The sequence below is a fragment of the Equus caballus genome, chromosome 1, assembly GCF_041296265.1.
Source record: "Equus caballus isolate H_3958 breed thoroughbred chromosome 1, TB-T2T, whole genome shotgun sequence".
NCBI classification, from domain to species: Eukaryota; Metazoa; Chordata; class Mammalia; order Perissodactyla; family Equidae; genus Equus; species Equus caballus.
Window position 1 is genome coordinate 137,929,209 of NC_091684.1, and position 21,764 is coordinate 137,950,972.

A 21,764-nucleotide genomic window follows, 5' to 3' on the forward strand; every position below is an offset into this window, starting at 1 on the left:
AAGGATTGAGAAAGCAATAAAAACGCAACTTACAATGTCTTGGCCTGAATCGGCTTAGGCTCCACTAGACACTGATATAACAGATTTGGTCTCACCCACCCTCCTGAGATGGCAGACCAGGAAATAAAAGGAGTTGTCTATAAGGAAGAAAGCACAGGGCAGAACTGTGAGCTCTCCCAGGCTGCTGGTGAGGGTGGGGCTTCTGCAAGGCTGGGAGACGGGCTGCACATTCTGAAAATCAGCCAGAATCCTGAGCAGTGCACAAAGAAGGAATACTCTGTTCTTGACCACCCAGGGACGAGGGCAACCACAGACCAGATGAGGAGCGTGATATGCTAACTTACACACTCGCCTGTGTCGACGAAAATAATCCATAACCAATCTATAAATGAAAATTTGGGTGGTTTATTCTGAGCTTAAATTTTAGGATTATAACCCAGGAGAGTCTTTCCACAAAGGAACAGAGCACTCCAAAGAAGTGGGGATATAAGGGTGGTTATATACCCTCAAAGAGGGTGTTTCACATATGATTGAAATGTCCCTCCCACAATAGTCACAAGATTGCCCTGTCGGCACAGCCACAGCGCTTGATGGACACAGCAGGTAGTGGGTCTGCTATCTTGGTGGGCGTAGCAGGAGGCAAGTCTATTGTCTCCAGCTGGGCGGTCACAGGTGCGTGCAGCAATCAGCTTCTAGCCTAAGGAAAGATACTTAATCCTTAAGGAGATGCCAATGTTGGGAGGGGGAGGGAAGTTGCACCTTTATCTCAAGGGCCTTTTGCTCTTGCCATAGGGAATCTCTAAAGCAGATATACAATGCATGCTCAGTGGCCTCGGTCAGGCCCTTTTGGAAAGACCAGGTCAGGCCGAATTAGGTTTATACCAAATGGCTTCCTCATATATTTCAATATATCCTATTACTTGCCATTTTTATTTGTCATTTCCCCCTTTTGATCTCTAATCTTTCAATAGAAAGCATTGATGATCAAAATATTGTCCCTCGGCGCCAGGGTGGTTGCTGCCTGCCCTGGGTCCATCATGTCCCTCGGTGCTAGGCTTTTATTTCATTTATTTGCCTAGTCGTCCACATTGGGGGAAATAGTGGACAAGCATAGAGTCATATATATTAACAGAGGAAGCATTTCATATGTCAAGTAATTTCCAATTAATTTTAGATTGTTGCGCAAGCATTGTATATGTGCTTTTGTGTGACGCTTCACATTTACATTGTATATGATTATAGAACAAGTATAGTAGCAATAATAACTCAGCATTTTTAAAAGGATTAGTCTGAAATGAATTCTTATTCGTAGTCCCTATCAGAAAAGGAAATTTGTCCAGGGTTATAAGACAGATCAACCATCTCAAGCCGTCGAGCAATCATTACTCTAGTTTGTATGATGCTCTTACAACACTGAGTAAAGAAAACAACAATTAGTTTGAATATTATGACCAGTACAAGGATTCCAATAAATAATAGAAATAGGAATTCCATTCTGGATCGAAAAAGGGAACTGATACTGAAAAGGGAACCAATCAAGCAAATCAAAGTGGGTGTAGGATCACTTAAGGCATCCACTTGCTTCCTCACGTGCTTTAGCAGAGATGACACATTGGAAGACTCATCAGGTATAAAAGCACAGCATCCAGTCTGAATGACTGTGTATGTACCACCCTGGGATGCAGTAAGAATATCTAAAGCCATTCTGTTTTGAAGGACAGCCCTTCTCATTAAAGGCATTTCACTATTTAATAAGACTATTCCTGCTTGACTATCACTAAGGGCTTCTTGAGTAAATTTAGTCAGATCTGCCATATGTAATAATGACATCTTTTAGCTCCAAAGAAGGAGCAAATATAGCTGCAAATATAGCCATACCAGTGGAACACTGAACAAGCCCATCCGTCCTTAAAGAGAGGGAGATTGGCAACAGGTTTTAACTCAGCCTGACTCCTTGCCTGCTTTTAAAGGAAACTCAGGGTGCAATGTTTTAGCCATCCAGGCAGTAGCCAAGGCCAAAGATTTGTTCCACATAACCATTAAGTTCCATTAGGAGTCACTCGATAAATTCCTGGCCTTCAAGACCAGTCTGTTCCAAATTAATCACTTTCTTTAAGTATAATAATATTCCAAACAAATTATAAAACAGGTATACAGTTTAAGCATAACAAATATTTAAATGAGGAGATACAAGGTTGGGAATACAGGCCTGGTCCAGAGTCTTGGGACAGCTGTCTACAACAGATGTCGTCTTCTTCTCCTCCTGGTTTGGTCCTTTTCGACAGGGCTGCAAACAGTCTTATTTGATGTCTCTTTCAATAAATAAATTCTTCAGGTTACAGTCCAAGATCCTTAAGTTCTGGGAGCTCTGTGAAAGAATCAGCTACCAATCTTTCATTTTACTTTAAGTACCTCAATAAGACCGTGACAACAATGTAATATATCCCTTAAGGAAAGCTCGTTCATATATTTCTTCATCTAATTCCATAGGCTGTTTTATTATTATTTCAAGATGAGACAGCCGATGTTTACAAAAAGTATAGATCTAAGATTAAGGAGCACTAGCACAAGAGCTTTTGGCAGTGAGAGAGTAAATGCTTCTGAAAGCTTGCCAATTAAGTTCTAGTTGTGCCATTAGTTTTACCAGTCCTGAGGATCGAGGATGGTAAGCGCAGTGGAAATGCTGCAATATTGGCCAAACATTACAAACAGATTTGAGTTCCCCAGTCACTGCGTAACTCGCGAGGAATTCCTCAAACAGGAATTATTCTCTCTAATAGTAATTTACCTACTGTTAAAGCCGTTGCTCTTCTGCAAGGAAAGGCCTAAAAACAATGTGAGAACATACAGATCATTACAAGATATGTTTATCCTTGAGATGGTGGCATTTGGACAAAGTCCAATTGTCATACCTCAAAGGAAGGGAAAGTGGCCTTGTGACCCATGGAGTGGGTTTCTTATTGGGCCTGAACCACATCTGCGAGGGGGTGTCAAAAATTCCCCCTTTTGACTGCCATATCTGTTTCTCTTGTTCCGTGGCAATTTCTTGAGCCTGTAGAAGGAAATCTTTTACTGGGTTAGCAGAGTTAACAGAAAGTAGCAGGCATTCTTGAGGCTAGACAGGTAACATCCTCACTTATCATTTAAGTAAGACTCATTTGTAAACCAAATTAAATAATAGAATGCAGTCGTGGTCTTCTCTCCCTTGTGATGTTGGAAGCAAGGTAACAAGGTTAATGGTTGGAGCAAATTATAAATTAGTTCCTGCGTCCAGGGGGCAGGCAGTCAAGAAGACTTCTAGATGTCAGAGTCAAAGCATCTTTTTGCAGCTTGAAAGGTCTCTGATGATGTCATCGGGCATTCAGGTATCTTTGTGAGTGGCTTACAGCTTACACAGCAACAGACGGGAATCTCTCAAGTTTCTATCACGTCGTTCAACTTCAGTTTGCAAGGCTTCAGGAAAAAGAGCATGTTCAATTCTCAATGATTCCAAATGAAAATGAGGGAAAAATTGAAAACATTAGTTTGGAGGTTTGTAACCAGATATTTCAGTAGAAGAATTCAGGATCCAGTCCAGCTCACAGGTAGAAAAAGCCTCAAAGAGAATTAACAGAACTAGGATCTAATATCCACAAATGCGTATTATAATTTTTCACTGAAACAATTCTTCTCTCTAAAATCACCCTCATTTTTACCAAAGATAGTCAAGTTAAGACTAATTGGTTTGCCAAAATAAGTTTAGTTTCAAGAAACTTGGCCCAATTATTTACATAAGTGCAGCAAGAATAGCAATTGATATAGGCTCTTAAACCTGCTTTTGCTGGAATTTTTTATGAGGAATCTCAGATTGAACTTTAAAGACTTCTTGAGGCCAGAAAAGCCAAGCCAAGGATTTGTGCCATGAGGCCTTGCCTGCAATACCTTGGATTTGGGTGACTTTCTCTCCTTTCTTGAGATTCCCCAGAATATTTCGAGGTTCATTGCAGCTGCCAGATAAGCAAGCTTCCTTACTTACCAGGTAAGATTTCTGGAATCTCTCTCTGTAAAGCAAGGTACCAGGCCCATATTTCCAAGTGGCTTTATTTCCAGAAAGTCAACCTTATTCCTCAAAGGCAGTATTGTCATATCTGAGTCTGTATCTTTCTCTCAAACATGACATTCCAGTCAAAGTTTTGGTAAGATAACAAATGTGTCCTGTTATAAGGAGAACAGATTCTTATTGAACTTATGCAAATAACTGTATTGCCACGAAATAACCATACTAACTCACAAAGAGTTTCCACATTCTGGAGGGATCAGGTAGGGAGAAAAAGATAAATGTTTCAGTTTTGCTCATAAAGGTATTATTTCACTAATTGCTATAAGACATGGTTAGCATAAGAGAAAAGATTTCCTTAAATCTGAGAAAACAAAACAACACATCAAAAACAATATTTCAAACAAAAGTCGTAAAAAGATTATAATCATCCTCAGTTCATTCAGTCCTGTATAACAGGTTCTTGATCTTAATCTCTGTTAGCAGTTTTGTTTTTTAACATTAAAACTCATTTGCTTAATTGGATTTACTTTAACCTTAGTCTACTTGACCAGGCATAAAACTCCTTTCAGAATTTCTCCTCCACAAACCTTCTACAACTTTCTTTTTGCCTTCAGAATTTGTCCAAAAGTCTTTCCATTTTTCCTTTCTAGTACATTAGGACAAATTTATCTTTCTTAACCCATCAAACAAAATATTTCCATTCTTTATACCCTTTTTACTGAAAACATACATTTTAACTTTCCTTGAATACAGAGCTGTTTTCCTTATTAATTTCCAGTAGCTTTAATTATATATGTTAATTAGAACTTTTAACCATTAACAGACCCTAGTAAACACTAAAAGGTAAGCAATTACAAATTGTCTTTTATATCAGCATTCTAAACACTTCATAATTTCTAGGAACACATCACTTTACAGTAAAAGACCCAAAGATTTTTAGCATCTCTGCAATAAAAACCAAAAGCAGATAAACTGAGATGTTTAGCAACATTTGTTCTATCTAATCCAAAAATTACCCAGATACTCAGATTTTTATCACTTAACTTAGCAGAACTCAAGATTGCTACCAAAAAGAATTTGGAAGCTGTTTTTTCCTCCTCCCCCTCTTTTTTTTTTCTTCAGTCTTAGGAATTAGTGATGGGCTAGGTAGTAGTTCCTGGAGAAGGGAGATGGTAATCCTTTTCGAGATAAAGGAACTGGGTGGAATCTGAACTGCCTCTAGAGCAGTATTTCCAGTCTTGCAAGGATTTTCTAAGGACAGTTGCTCTTGATTTCCCAGAAACTGGGTTGTAACTCAAATTACATTCCAGGTTGATCTACCTCTCCAACTTCATCACAAAGGCACAGAGAAACCCCTCAAGTTTTCAATTTTACAGAAGGTCCAGGTTCTGGTCAGGTCCAGCCTGAACTTAACCTTGACTTGGTGACAACAGAAGAGATGATGAGCAAAACAGACAAAGAAAAGAAAAGAAGAGATCAGACCCTGCCCTCATGGCCTCTTCCAGAGGGTTATCAAGATAAGAGTCACACAACAGTTCCTATGCTGGGCACACAACCCCAGCAGGACAGTTCACAGAATAAATCACAGGTCTCCTACCCTTATAACTGATTCAGTAGGTGACTAAAATACTCAATGAGTCAACTGTCAAGAGAGGGCACCCCACTTAGGGTTGCTGGGGTAATCAGGCCCAGAAACCCAAAGTTGGGGCTTCCAGGGGTGGAGCCTTTGACTCTTTAAAGATTTCTTTGTTTCCCGGTTGCAAAGCTCAAAAGGAGACGAAAATGGCCATTGTAACTCTAAGAGAGATGAAGACATTTGGGTTAGTTCTATTTAGAAAAACCTTTTCTAAGCGCTTACTTTAAGTCAATGGAATAGAGCTCTTTAGAAAAGAAGAAGGAGATGAGCTCTGAGATTCCAAAGGCAGCTGCAGAGGAGATGGAAGGGATAAGCTGGCTGGGACGGTTTCTGACTTATCCTTTTTTTTTTAATTCAGATACAGTCTCTGCCAATTTACGGTTAGTCTCCCGTAAAGAATTCACTTTATCATTATTACGTTTTGAAGCCTCTAAATGCCAATCATAATAAGCTTCCCATTCTTTTGCTTTAGTTTTAGAGCCGGCTCTTTCTACTTGTGCGCGCAAATACAGTAACTTTGAGATATCGAACATTCCCCACTTTGGCCACTTAAGTCATTCTTAGTTAATCCTTCCCATTTTGTTAGATACTTGCAAGCATTGTTTCCATACAGGAAACCAGCTGGAGTTCCATTGGGAGGTTGTCCATCCGGGAGCTGGCCGGCTTTAAAAGCACGGTTTTCCCATTTTCTTTTTGCTTGTCTGTTTTTTATTTTTATTTTAAATAAAGTCTGAACAACTTCTAAGGACAGTGTAGTGGGTCAGAAGTGTGCTGCTTGTGAGTGTTACTCCCTATAGAAAGGTCGTAAACACTCTCTTATGTGCCTTGGTTTTTCCTCCGGTAGTCTAAAACCACCGTGGGGCTCGGAGCGCGGGTGACCAGCCCTTATGTGCACGTCCCCGGACGAGCCTGTAATTAATTAGCATGAATAAGAGTGGAGTTCCCTATGGGACTGCTGCACGTCTCGAGGATTGATCCTCTGACACTCCCAGTGAAGTCCTTAGTCACTTAAGGGCGCCTTTTGGTAAAGGCTGGGAGGAGCAAGCGTCCCTTTTCTTCGGAGCTGAACATGGTCAGTCTCTCATTTCTCTACCAGGCAGTTTGTTCAGACTTTATAAACACAATTCTTTCCAATTTAAAGCCAAATTAAAAGGACAACCAACCCAGCTCACTCCAAGCTCCTCTAAGCCCCTGCGGCTTAGGAATTCTCTCTAGGTTTTTCTCCACCTAGGAACTGTACCGGTACCCCTCAAAACCTCTAGTCTTAAGACCTTACCCAGCTCATATAAACTCTTGGACCGTCAACTTAAAGTAAGGAGGTCCGGGTTTCAGAAGAACTCACCAAGGTCACCTGAAGAATGCAGTGATCCGGGGGGCTCAATGGGCCCCTATTGGTACCGAATGCCGGTTCAGTGTAGATTCCAGGTGGCCTCCAGAGGATTTCTCTGAAATCCTGCCGACTACGCCAAGAACTGTCAACAAAAATAATCTATAGCCAATCTATAAATGAAAATTTGGGTGAGTTTATTCTGAGCTTAAATTTTAGGATTATAACCCAGGAGAGTCTTTCCACAAAGGAACAGAGCACTCCAAAGAAGTGGGGGTATAAGGGTGGTTATATACCTTCAAAGAGAGTGTTTCACATATGATTGAAATGTCCCTCCCACAATAGTCACAAGATTGCCCTGTCGGCACAGCGCTTGATGGACACAGCAGGTAGTGGGTCTGCTATCTTGGTGGGCGTAGCAGGAGGCAAGTCTATTGTCTCCAGCTGGGCGGTCACAGGTGCGTGCAGCAATCAGCTTCTAGCCTAAGGAAAGATGCTTAATCTTTAAGGAGATGCCAACGTTGGGAGGGGGAGGGAAGTTGCACCTTTATCTCAAGGGCCTTTTGCTCTTGCCATAGGGAATCTCTAAAGCAGATATACAATGCATGCTCAGTGGCCTCGGTCAGGCCCTTTTGGAAAGACAAGGTCAGGCTGAATTAGGTTTACACCAAATGGCTTCCTCATATATTTCAATATATCCTATTACTTGCCATTTTTATTTGTCACCTGTCACCTAGCTCCAAAACGAGAGGCAGAAAGAGAATAGGGAGGGGTAAGGGTGAGGAATGGTGAAAGAGAAAGAGAGGCAGAAAGGGGACTGGAGGCAAGGAGTATGTGGAGGGAAGAGGAGGCACTGGCTGCCTCAGTCATGGTCCCAGCTGGAAACAGAAGCCCCACTCAGGCCGCATCACTTGGGAGAGTTTAGTGAAAGGACGATTGACGAGGGGTAGGCAAGAGTTGAGGGAAACCAAAGGGAATGTGCTGTGCCTCAGGGCTAGCAAGAGCAGGAAGCTGCTCCCATCCCCAGGCCAGAAGGGTCCTCCTCCACAGACATTACCCAAGAAGTAACATTCTCCTCATCCATTCCACCAGCAGGAACTCTTTCATTCTACCTGAAGACCTGATAGAAACAACCAAAGGAGGAATCCATATTAAGAACTTACATAGGAGGAAACTGAGGTATAAACAGGTTGATGGTAAACGTTAAATCTATTTAAACATGTAATTACACATATAACTGTAACGATTATGTTTACCAGGAAAATAATACAATTGTTATAGTTATTGTGAAAAAACCCTACAAAATGCTTCTTTTGTTAATTGTTGTTGATAATAGGTTATAGGAGGAAAAAAAAATCCCAAAATTTCCATTAAAAAGGGGATGGGAGAGAAGAGAAGGAAAAGAGATTGATGTTTGCCAGTTTTTATTGTGATAAAATTTACCATTTTAACCATTTTTATATGTACAATTCCATGGCATTAAGTACATCCATGTTGTTGGGCAACCATCCCTACCATCCATCTCCAGAACTTTTGTATCTTCCAAACTGAAACTCTGCACCCATTAAACACTGGCTCCCCCTCCTTCTTCCCCCAGCCCCTGGCAACCACCACTCTACTTTCTGGCTCCATGTATTTGACTACTTTAGGAATCTCATATAAGAGGACTCATACAGCATCTGTCCTTTTTTTTTTTTTTTTTTTAAAGATTTTATTTTTTCCTTTTTCTCCCCAAAGCCCCCCGGTACATAGTTGTGTGTTCTTCGTTGTGGGTCCTTCTAGTTGTGGCACGTGGGATGCCGCCTCAGCGTGGTTTGATGAGCAGTGCCATGTCCGCGCCCAGGACTCGAACTAACGAAACACTGGGCCGCCTGCAGCGGAGCGCACAAACTTAACCACTCGGCCACGGGGCCAGCCCCCAGCATCTGTCCTTTTGTGACAGGCTTCTTTCATTTAGCATAACGTCTTCAAGGTTTATTCATGGTGCATCACATGTCAGAATTTCCTTTTTTTGTGTGTGTGAGGAAGATTGGCCCTGAATTAACATCTGTTGCCAATCCTCCTCTTTTTGCTTGAGGAAGATTGCTGCTGAGCTAACATCTGTGCCAATCCTCCTCTATTTTATGTGAGATGCTGCCACAGCATGGCTTGGTGAGCGGTGCTAGGTCTGCACCTGGGATCCGAACCCGTGAACCCTGGGATCCTGAAGCGGAGAGCAAAAACTTAACCACTACACCACCAGGCTGGCCCCAGAATTTCCTTTATTTTTCAGGCTGAATAATATTCAAATCCCACATTTTGTTTATCCATTCATGTGTTGATGGACACTTGGCTTGCTTCCACCTTTTGGCTATTGTGAATAATGCTCCTATGGACATCAATGTACAAATATCTGTTTGAGACCCTGCTTTCGCTTATTCTGAATATACACCCAGAGGTGGGATTGCTGGGTCCTATGGTAATTCTTTGTTTAACTTTTTGAAGAATTGCTATACTGTTTTCCATAGCAGCTGCAAGGAAGGTTGTTTAAATCATCAATATCTTTATTTTTCTTAGGAGGGAGTGAGTGATATTCTTTCTTTTCTGAAGGTGATGAATTAAGAAATGTTGGTTAAACCTATTATTTAAAATTACAAAGGTAACCACCAGTAGAACTAAAAATGGTCTGAATTCCTTCCAGATTACCAGAAAGCAACAAAAAAACCAGACCCTACAGCAGCATAAAGCAGAGAATACAAAGTAGAACAGAAGCGGACTCAACCTGTTCAACACAACGAACGCAAACACACTCTTCAAAGGAAAATGAAAGCCAGTCATATGTTACCAACAAGAAATATACCTGAAACCAAAGAACCCAGAAAGGCTGAAATTAATCTGGGAACCAACATATTTATCGCATGTAAATACAAACAAAAAGTGGGCAAGTGTTCTGTAATAATAACAGGCTGAATTCAGGCTAATAAACATTACAATAAATAACAGCATTGAAATAAAGAAAGTGAAAATATAAAAATTTAAGGATTAATTTACAGAATACAATGCTGGAATAAATACAGAAATAAAACTGTAATAAGTCACTTTAACTCATCTCTCTCAGACCTTGACAAATCAGATATACAAAAAATAAGTTATGATTCTGAGATTTTGAATAATATATTTAATAAGATTGATGATAGTTAGCTAACCAGCTGGCTAGACAGGTAAATACATAGAATAAATATATGTGTCTATTCTGAATATAGAGACTATATCTTATTTTCAAGCCCCCATGAGATATTTACAAGATTTGATAGTACAATAGGCCAAAAAGAAAATTATTAACAAAAAAAATGGAAATAGAATCAGTTATATTCTCGGACTATGGTGCACCAAAACTAACAATGAATAATACAAATAGAACAAAAATTAGAAAACAGTCTCCTAAATGCCTCCTGAGTCAAAAAGGAAAACAAAACGTAACTGAAGAATATTTAAAAAACAAAGAAAACACCACATAAAAAAAATCTATGACCTTGAAAACATACTAAGTGAAAGAAGCCAGACACAAAAGGCCACATACTGCATGATTTCATTTCTCTGAAATACCCAAAATAGGCAAATCCATGGAGACAGAAAGCAGATTAGTGGCTGCCAGGGGCTGGGGGAGATGGAATGGGGAATGACTTTTTAATGGATGTGGGGTTTCCTTTTGAGGTGACGAAAATATTCTGGAACTAGATAGTAGTGACGGTTGTAGAACATTGAAAATATACTAAATGTCACTGAATTGTACACTTTAAAACGGTTCAAATGATATATTTTATGTCAATGTGTATTTAACCACAATGAAAAAAAAAAATCTATGAGAAGAGGGATTTATGTTTCCATTAATGGTAGACTGGATAATGCAGAGCAAACTTTCCACTGACGACAAATAGAAAATCCAGACAGAATATGAAAACATCTGACTGAAGGACTGAAGAGCTAACAGGGCAACGAGAAATTATAGGGCCAAAATTCAGAAGGAAAGCTAGAGAGGCAAGCTCGGCATTTAGTGTTGCCTTTCCCCAGTGGGCATCAGTTGAGTCCAGAAGAAGCAGTTGAGTGCTTGAGAAGCTGAGCAGAGTATCTGACAGCCTTTTGCGGTTAGGGGTAAAAAGTGGAATCTGTCCTGATACCAACTAGCTTACTAAAATCCAATCCTGATACTAACCTCCTGGAGTTAGCGTCAAACTCCACAGGTTTAAGGGCATGGTCAGTCCCCAGCAAGACTGTCCTCACCTTGGGGGTCCCCAGGCCACCTGCACTTTTGACCAACTGGTACAGATTCAAGGGTTCCCATGACACCCTAGGTTCAATATGTCATTATAATGACTCACAGAGCTCAGGAAAGCACTATATTTATGATTGTAGTTTTATTATAAAGGACCAGCCAAATGAAAAGACATAGAGGGCTGTGCTTGGGAAGTTCCCAAACACAGAGCTTCTGTGCCCTCTCCCCGTGGAATCAGGGCATATTACTCTCCTGGCACGTCAGTGTGTTCACCAGCCAGGAGGTTTCACAGAGCTTCAGTAGCCCAGTTTTTCTTAGGGTTCCATTACATAAGCAAGCTTGATTGAATCGCTGGCCATGTGATGGAACTCAATCTCCAGGCCCCATCTTCTCCCTGGAGGTTGGGAGGTCATGCTGATATCACATGGCTCAAACCAGGACCTGTCCTGAAGCTATCTAAGGGCTCACCATGAGTCACCTCATGAGCATAAACTCAGGTGTAATACAAGGGGCTCATGAATTACGAGACACTCTGATCACCCAGGAAATTTCAAGCTCTAGAAGCTCTGTTCCAGGAACTCAGGACAAAGACCAGACAAGTTCTTTCTTATAAACAAAGGCCACCCCCTGGTCTTTGGTCATGGTTCCCTTATAACAGAATGATCAAACCTGTCTGAGCACCTCCATTTGGTGTAGCATTTATATAACATAGACAGCAAGAGTCCAACATGAATATGCCTAACGTTTGGAGGACACAGGGCGGGATAAGGATAGGAGGCTTTTAACTCCATTTCCCAATATACTTGATTTGTTTTTGCCTTTTTCAGTCAGAGTGGCAGCCTTCCAAACAAGATGCTGTCCGCTCATCTTGGAACTTCCATCCGTGAGCCAAGAAGCTCTTTGTTGATCACCAGAGATCTGTTCACAGGGCACCACCAATGTTGCAACAGTTTCCAGCAGCTCCTCAGATGGTTCCAAAGCCAGTCTTAGGGCAAGAGTCTACCTGCCGTGGACATGCTGGGTAACTCTTTGTATTCCCTCAGAACTTCATCAAAGAACTAGAAACCATTAAAAAAAAAAAAAGTAGAAATTCTAGACATAAATAACACCATAACTGAGAAATAGGAACTCAATGTGTGGAGTTAATGGCAGATTAGACAAAGCTGAGGAGAGAATTAATGTACTAAAAAATAAAACTGAAGAAATATCCAAATTGCATGGAGAGTCAAAAATAAATAAAATATAGAAGTAAAAGCAAGCAATACATTAAGAAGGCCTAATATAGGTGTAATCGGAGTCCTTATACATAAAGGAAAGAGAAATGATGCAGAAACAATATTTGAAGAGACAACGACTGAGAATTTTCCAAAATTGATTAAAGATATCAAGTCACAGATGCAAGAATTTCTATCAACTCCCAAAGAGGATTTATAAAAGAAAATCACACCTAGACAAGAGAGAACAGATAGCTTTCCTTCAAAGGAGCAATCATTAGAATGACACATAAAATCTCAACAGAACAATGAAGTCCAAAATACAATGCGTTAGTGTCATCAGAGAGCTGAAATACTGCACCCAGAAGAAACACTCTTCAAGACTGAAAATGAAATAAAAACATTTTCAGGGGCTGGCCCCGTGGCCGAGTGGTTAAGTTCACGCACTCTGCTTCAGCTGTCTTGGATTTTGCCGGTTTGGATCCTGGGCACGGATGCGGCACCGCTCATCAGGCCATGCTGAGGCAGCCTCCTGCATGCCACAACTAGAAGGACCTACAACTAAAAATATACAACTATGTACCGGGGGGCTTTGGAGAGAAAAAAGGAAAAATTAAAAATCTTGGGGGAAAAAACCATTTTCAGACAAATAAAAATTAAGAGAATTCATCACCAGCAGATCTGATTCAAAGAAAACACTAAAGGGTGTTCTTCAGGCAAGTGGAAAAAGATAGCAGATGGAAGTGCAGAGATGCAGGAAGAAATGAAGAGCAACATAGTAAGCAGATATATAGAGAAAAATCGAATTGACTATCGATTGCCAAAACAATAAGAATATTTTGAGACGTTTGAAATATATATGGAACTAAAACGCATTTTAAAAAATCACAGCTAAGTTGAGGAGGATGATAGATGGAGTTAAAGTATTCTAAATTCCTTACATTATTTGGGAAGAAAGTAAAACTACCAAGTAATATTACACTTTGATAAGTCACAAATTCTTTTGTAATCACTGGGGTAACCACTAACAGAATAATAAAAGAGTACATAATTTTCAAGCTAATTCAAAGGTGGAAATAGAATGATAAAATATATCAATCTGAACATAGACAAATAAACCAATAGATAGAATCAGATTTACACTTACTTGGTCACCTGATTTCCAGCAAAGTTAACACTGCAGTACATTGGGGCAAGGAAGATCTTTGACTATATGGTGCTGCGCTAACTGGATGTCCATATGGAAGAAAGAATTTTGGTCCCCATGTGACATCACACATGAAAAATAATTCCCCTGCAGGTCTAAATATGAATGGAAAAACAAAAGAGCTTTTAGGAGGAAACATAAGAGAACATCTTCACAACTTTGTAGTATGCAAAGATTTTTAAAACAGGACCAAAATAATTGGCTAACTATATGGGGACAAAAATGATAAATTGGACTATATTAAGAATAAAAGTCTTTGCTAGTTGAAAAAGAGTAAGATGGCAAACCACAGTGTGTAAGAAGATATTTTCAATAACAGAGAATGTGTTCACGTGGCCAGAATATACTTAAAACCTTTATAAATCAATAACAATGACAGAAAATTAACAAGTACTTCACAATAAATTATATCCCCATGGCCAATAAACACAGAAAAGGACTCAACTTCATTATTCATGAAGGAAATACAAATTAAAATCACAAGACATCCCAGACTACCTCCAGAATTGACTTAAAAAATGAAAAAAAAAAAAAGAGTCAGATAATACCAAGTGTTGACAAAGATGTACAATACACAGAACTCTCAGGAACTGCTGGTAGGAGTGTAAACTGATCTATGGGAAAATTGTCTGTTCATTTCAAAGCCAAAAATAAGGATATTTAATGGACCCAGGAATTCTTAGGCATATATCCAACAGAAATGTTTAATGTTCACCCAAAAGACATAGCATGTTCATAGAAATACTATTCACAATAACCTCAAATTCGAAACTAGCCCAGTGTCCATCAACAGTAGTACAGATAAGTAAAACATGGTATATTCACACAAAGAATTTCCATACAGCAATCATATTGTTATGGACGGAATTGTGTCCCCCACACCCTGCGCCATTCACATGCTGAAGCTAAACCCAATGAGACTGTATTTGAAGACGGGGCCCTTAAAGAGACAGATAAGGGTAAACGAGGTCCTGAGGGTGGGGCCCTAATCCAACAGAACTGGTGTCCTTATAAGAAGAGGATGAGACACCAGAGATGCACATGAACAGAGATGGCCATGTGGGGACACAGCGAGAAAGGGTCTGTCTGCAAGCCAAGGTGAGAGGTCTCAGGAGAAATCCAACCTGCCAAACCCTGATCTTGGACTTCCAGCCTCCAGAATTGTGAGACAATAAATCTCCGATGTTTAAGCCACCCAGTCTGCAGTATCCCGTTATGGGAGCCCCAGTCGACTAACAGAGTATGGATATACCATATTCTGTTTTTCTACTTATCGGTTGGTGGCACTTGGGTTGTTTCCACTTGTTGGCTATTATGAACAATGCTGCTGTGAATGTTCACGCACAAGTTTTTGTGTGGGCATATGTTTCTATTTCTCTTAGGTATATTTAGAAGTGACATCCTGGGTAACATGGTAACTCTATGTTTTAACAAATTAAACTTTAAAAAGTATAAAGGAATCCATAAAGATAACAGCAGAAATGAAGGCAACAAAAAACAAACTTACGATACAAAGGATGATCTAAGTCAAAGACTGTTCTGTGAGAACATTAATAAAATATAAAAGCCCCTAGGAAAATTGATGAAGAAATGAGAGAAGGCGTGAATTATCAATATCAGGATTGAAAAAAGTACATTGCTCCAGATCCTATAGACATTATAAAGATAAGATTATGAACATCCTGATGTCTTCCAATAAATTGAAAATTTGAGTTGACAAAGTTCCTAGAAAACTACAACTTCCAAAAACCAACAAAAGAAGGAATAGAAAATCTGAATAGTATTATATCTATTAAAGAAATTGAATTTACAATTTAAAACTTCCAACAAAGAAAACTCCAGTCCCAAATGGCTTCACTGGCAAATTCTAATAAACATTTAAGGAAGAAAAATATCGTGATTACACAGACTTTTCCAGACACTAGAAAAGAAGAAACATATCCAATTTCAAATTATGAGGCCAGCATAACCTTGTTACTAAAACCTAACAAGGATATTAAAAGCAAGGAAAAGTATAAGTCAATCTCATTAATGAACACAGACGCAAAATATCCTAAGCAAAATTTTAACAGCAAAGTGAATTCAACTATATCCACAAAAGATAATACATCCTGAAAGTTTGTGCTATTGCAAGAATGCAGGGTTGGTATAAATTTGAAATTAATCATTAACACTTACAATATAAACAGAATAAAGGAGAAGATTCATATAATCATATGATAGGTTTGCAATTAAAAAAGTAATAAAATTCAACATCCATTGATGGTCATCTACCCTCACCCAGGCTCTTACGCACATCCCTTAATCTAATCCAATTTCCTACTCTTCCTACTTCCCCCATTCTCCCACCGTGACCCTGGAAGTCACAGTGCACCCTCGGTAATACGCCCTAGACACTCAACACTCCCAACATTCATTTCTCCTCCTTGCTCTCACCGAAATCTGGTTCTGCTTGGGGACATTGCTTTTCTTGCAGTCCTCTCATGTGGCAGCTGGTTTTCCTCTTAGCCTCCGGGTATCACAGACCTAGAGGTGGGGGAGGGGTCCTCCTTCTCTTCTTTGCCTTTTTTAGACTAATTATCCTTCCTTTTCTCTACAAAACCTCTCTTCCCTTCAACTTTGTGTCTTTAGGCTATACCAGCCGCTATTCTTCTTGTTGGAGGTTCTGCCAGCCTCCTGGCTGCTGTGCCTCACTCCCTGAAGAGTTTAAAGCCTGGCTCTCAGCTTCACTCTCTACGATTAGTACCTTGGTTTTTTGTTTGTTTGTTTGTTTGCTGAGGAGGATTTGCCCTGAGCTAATATTGTGCCAATCCCCCTCCTTTTTTGTATGTGGCACACCTCTACAGTATAGCTGGTGAATGGAGTAGGTCTGCACCGGGGATCCAAACCCGTGAAGCCAGGCTGCCAAAGCAGAGCACGTGGAACTAACCACTTAGCCACCGGGCCAGGCCCAGTACCTTGCCATTTTTTGTGACTTCAGCCAACATCCATCAAAGACCTACACAACATCCTAGCTTTTCAGGTTCTGTATTACTTATCTATTGTTGTGTAACAAATTATCCCCAAACTTAAAACGAGAAGCGTTTATTCTCTGACATTGCCTCTATGGGTCAGGAACTCAGGAGCACCCTAGAACAGTCGTTCTGGCTCTGAGTCTCTGTGATGCCGCATTTCGTCTGCTGGGGCGGCTGCAGTCATCTCAAGGCCTGACTGTGGCAGGAGGTCTGGCTTCCAAGGTGGCTCACAAACCGGCCTGGCAAGTTACTGCTGGTTGGTCCTCACCATATGGGCCCCTTGAGTGTCCTTAGGATGTGGTGGCTGGCTTCCCCCAAGAGAGAGCAAGGCAGAAGCCACAGTGTTTTTTATAACCTAGCCTTGGAAGTCACACACAGTCATTAGTTACAAAGGTCCGCCCTATTGAACGTGGGAGGGACTGCCCAAGAGGTGTGAGCACCACCCGGCGAGAATCCCTGGGGGCCAGGGTAGAAGCTGGTTCCTGATTTCTTCACCTCCAACTACCTTGTCCTCCACACAACCTCATCCTCCCACTGCCGTGGTTATGCCCTAGACTGTCATCAACGACAGTCACTGCCTTTAAAGTCAGTTTCCAGCATCCACTCTTTGGCCATCCCTTCTAATCTTTCCAGCTCTCTTACTCTTACATCTTGACTCAATTCTTCAACCCCAGAGAGACTCCCCAATGTTTTCACTGCCCATCACTTTACTCATCTCCTCACTTTCTTCATTATCCCTCTAGATTCCACAGTCCATCACTATAACCACTCCTTGTTCCTCTCTTTCTCATCATATTGTCTGAAAAATGGAAAAAGCCAATTTCCTGCACCTCACACCCCCACCTGAGCAGCTAGATGTAGCTAGAGGAAAACACAATTGTGCCTACTAATCTCTCTTTCAATTTATGACCACAAAACTCAAGTGGGCCATTTGCACTAATCCTCATAAATTCACATCCCCACTTTCAGAGATAATTTCATATCTTCTCATCTTTTAGGAAACCTTCCATCCCCATCCGCACTCCACTCTCAGCTTCTCAGCTGCCAACCTCACTCATTTCCTTGAGATAAAAGAAGCAATCAGGAGAACTACCTCATCTTCCCATCACCAAATGCAGCAGCCAACCTGCATCCGTGCCCATGGCCTTTCTCCATGTTATAAAAGATGGACCATCTCATCATTATGGCACCAGATCCCATTTCCTCTCCCAGAAAATGCAATCTGTGGCCAAGTGACGTCAGCTCATCCTTGTCAGATACTTGAATTGGACAGTGATACAAAGCCAGGGAGGGCAGCCATGGGGGAGGTGAATGCACACCATGATCAGTCAGCCAAAAGAGAGAGAAGACCAGAGCAGGCAGGCAGAGGGACACAGAGAGAAGTGACGATGAGCCTTGGAGAGAAGAGAGGGTTACCTGAGTTCTTGGCTTCCTGCCCTGCTTCCAGGTCTCCGTGAAAGCTGACTGGCTTGCAATTCTAGGAGATAACCCCTGATTCCTCATAACAAAATCCACATTACGTAAGTTAGCTTGAGCGGGTCTTTGTATTTTACAACTGAAGGAGCCCATTTATTTATTCTATTTGGACACAGAAAGACGTCTGGAAGGACGTTCCAATAAAAATTAACAGTCGTTATCTCTGGGAAGTTGGGTTTCAGAGGATTTTAAATGGTTTCTTGTTTATACTTTCCTGAACAGTTTGAGGCATTTAAAATAGCATGTATCAGCTTCCTTCCTCTCCTTACTAATCCAATCCATCAACATGGCCTCTCAGTCTCAAGTCGATCCAACTCTCTCTCCATCCACCGCCATCATTCTAGTCAGATCTCCATTCTCTCTCTTACCTAGCTGAGCGCAGCAGTCTCTTAACCGGTCCCCCAGATCCCCCTATGCAAACCTCCGCTCCATGCCCCACAGAGCTGCCAGCTGGATCTTGTGACAATATCAACCCAGCGTCGCTACTTCCTTGCTTAAAACCCTTCAATGGCTTCCCTTTTCACTTGGAGTAAAACTCAAGCCTCAGTTTCCACATCTGTAAAGTAAGTCATTGGAAAGGTCAAATACAATACTGTGTGAACCGTATGAAGCCTGGGCTGTAATAGGTGCACACGAAATGGACATTCTTGTTCTTGCCTCCTAGGCTGCCCAGCCACTTTCAGTTAAGTCGGAAAGTTCTTAGAAACTAGTGTGTGTGTACTCTGCAACTTCAGCTTTAGTCATTTTCCCCTTGCTCCCCGAGCTCCTCCCACACTGGCTTCTGACAGCATGTAGAACTCACCAAAAACCCCCTTCTACCTCCGGGCCTTTGTTCGTTCTTGCTGCTAGAATATTCTACACAACTCCTCGAATGGCTGGTCCCTCGTCCCACAGTCCTCAGTGTTTCAAAGTCGCCTTGTCCAAGGCGCCTCCCTGACCATTTTAAGGTGGCAGCCCCCACTACCCGCTCTGGTATCCCATGGCAGCCTGGATTTCCTTTGTAGCTCATGTTACAAGCTGTCACCTGACATTTGCTTCTTGACTTTGTTTCCCTTATCTCCCACCAGATTATATGCTGCCCATGGTTTTATCTGCCTCTTTATTCATCTAGTGTTTAGGGCTGTGCCTGGTGTAGATATCTTTCCGTGTTCAGTGAATGGATTTTAACTAAAGCCTTCCCTGGTATGCCCAGCTGGAAGCCATCACTGAGTCCCCTGAATGCTCACACTTCTTCATCTCCACTTCATTAGGACCCATCTTGTTTCGTATTATATGGGAAATTCGTGTACCAAGAGGCAGGGTAGTGAAGAGGTTAGAACCAGACCTCTGTTCAAATTCCAGCCCTGCCACTCCCAGGCTCCAGAATGGTGCCCCGTGCCTGGCCCAGAGAAAACCACACAGAAGGGTAGTGCTACTGTGTTTTGTGTTACCCGCCCCACCCCCCAGCGGGAGCTGAACCCAGCTCCTCAAGGGGACAATTACACGTATGACTTAGTCTCTGATAACTTCCACAATGCCTGCCTGGCTCAGGACACACAGGAGGTGCTCAATGGATAATAAATTATAAGAGGAAATTTTATTTTAGGTTTATATGTGCCAGGTTCTAAACTGTTCTAAACACTTTACATGCATCAGCTCATTTAATCCTCATATTAAGTATAATTATTATTTCCATTTCACAGATGAGGAACCAAGTCATAGGGAATTAAAACCTTTGCCCAGGGTTACCCAGTAAGTAAGTGAGGTGGCTGGGAATTAAACACAGGATTCAGGCAGCCAGGCGTTAACTACAAGATACCATCAAGCGTTGACCAACTAGTAGCGGCAGGTTTGTGACGTTAGAATCAGAGACAACAATCAATATGTTAACAGAAGGGGCTGGTTAAATAAACTGTGATAGAATCTTATGTAGCCATTAAAAAGATGATAAAGATCTATATTTATAACACAGAAAACCATTCATAACATAATTGAAAAAAGTGAGCTAGAGCCAGCCCTGACGGCGTAGTGGTTGAGGTGGGGTGCTCTCACCACTTCTGCCTCCCAGTTCGGTTCCTGAGGGTCTGACAGTAGCCATGCTGTGGTGGGAGCTCACACAGAAGTACTAGAAGGACTTACAGCTAGGATATACAACCATGCACTGTGGCTTTGGGGAGAAAAAAACAAAAAAGAGAAAGATTGGTGAATCTTTCCCTGCCAAAAAAAAAAAAAAAAAAAAAAGCTAGAAAACAGTATAATAAACCCGTACATGAATGTTTATAGCAGCTTGTTCCTAACTGACAAAAACTGGAGGTAACCAAGACATCCTTCCAAAGGTGAATGGATAAACTGTGGTAGGTTCATTCGATAGAATATTATTCAGCGATAAAAAGAAATGAGCTTTTAATCCATGAGAAAACATGGAGGGACCGTAAAAGGAGGAACCTTAAAAGGATATTGTTTAGTGAAAGAAGCCAGGCTAAAAATGCTCATACTGTATGACCCGCAACCATACAACATTCTGGAAAAGGCAAAACTAGAGAGACAGTAAAGACATCAGTGGTTGCACTGGGGCGGAGGGGGCAGGATGAACACATGGAGCACAGGAGTGCAGGGTAGGGAAACTGTTCTGTGTGCTACTGTCACGGTGGACGCGTGAGGTCCTCCGCTTATCAAAACTTTGAACTTTACGGCACAGAGTGAACCTTGATTGAACTATGGACTTTAGTTAATAATAATGTATCAATATTGGTTCATTAATTATAACAAATGTACCACACTTACTCAAAATGCTAATAGGGAGAACAAAGAGGGTGGGGACAGGGGTATACAGGAACTCTGCACTATCTCCTCGATTTTCTGTAAAGCTAAAGCCGACCTAAAAACTAAAGTCTATTAACTTAAAAACAAACAGTATAATAGCAGGACCCCTTTCCTGTCACTATACATGTTTGTTTCTGTGCATAGAAAAGTCTGAAAGGACAACCAAAATTAATAGCAGTTATCTCAGTGTAGTAGGATTAATGGCCATCTTTCACCTAGTTTTACCTAAGCTTATTTTCTTAACAAAAGCACGCATTAGTTTCCAATAAAGGAATAAAGTGGGCAGCGGGGTCTGCCCCAGCTGGCCGACGGCCCGAGCAGGCAGCTGCCTCTCCGCCCGCCCCGCCCCCCGCGGGCCGCGGCCTCTCCGCCCCGCCCGCCGGCCTCTCCAGCCACCCCGCCGCGCGGGGCCCCGGCCTCTCCGTCCGCCCCGCCCCGCCCCCCGCGGCCCCGGCCTCTCCGTCCGCCCCGCCCCCCGCGGCCGCGGCCTCTCCGCCCCGCCCGCCGGTCTCTCCATCCGCCCCGCCCCGCCCCGCCCCCCGCGGCCCCGGCCTCTCCGTCCGCCCCGCCCCGCCTGCGGGCCTCTCTGTCCGCCCCGCCCCCCGCGGCCGCGGCCTCGTCGGTGCTGGTCCCCGAGTTAGCAAGAGCAAAGAGAGCTCCTGCGGTGCAGTTGCGTCTGCACACCCGGCTGCTGCGGGGCCGGAAGCGGCCGGGAGGGGGCCCCGAGAGGCCGGCCCGGGGCGCGGACCTGCGCAGCCCTGGGGGCGAGGCCGCCGCGCCCGTCTTGCCTTCAGCGG

General features: G+C 42.1%; 1 long non-coding RNA gene across 6 annotated transcripts in view; it reads right to left on the bottom strand.

The window, feature by feature from the left end:
• Positions 1-21,357, bottom strand: part of LOC111776026 (uncharacterized) — a 39,439-nt gene extending 18,082 nt beyond the window's left edge. For 2 of the 6 annotated variants that reach the window (XR_011439690.1, XR_011439694.1), the window contains exon 1: positions 34-21,357. This is a non-coding gene — a long non-coding RNA (uncharacterized lncRNA). The remainder of the gene's footprint in view (positions 1-33) is intronic. The other 4 variants (XR_011439693.1, XR_011439692.1, XR_002812069.2 and 1 more) reach the window with 4 other exon arrangements.
• Between the last annotated feature and the right edge of the window lie 407 nt (positions 21,358-21,764).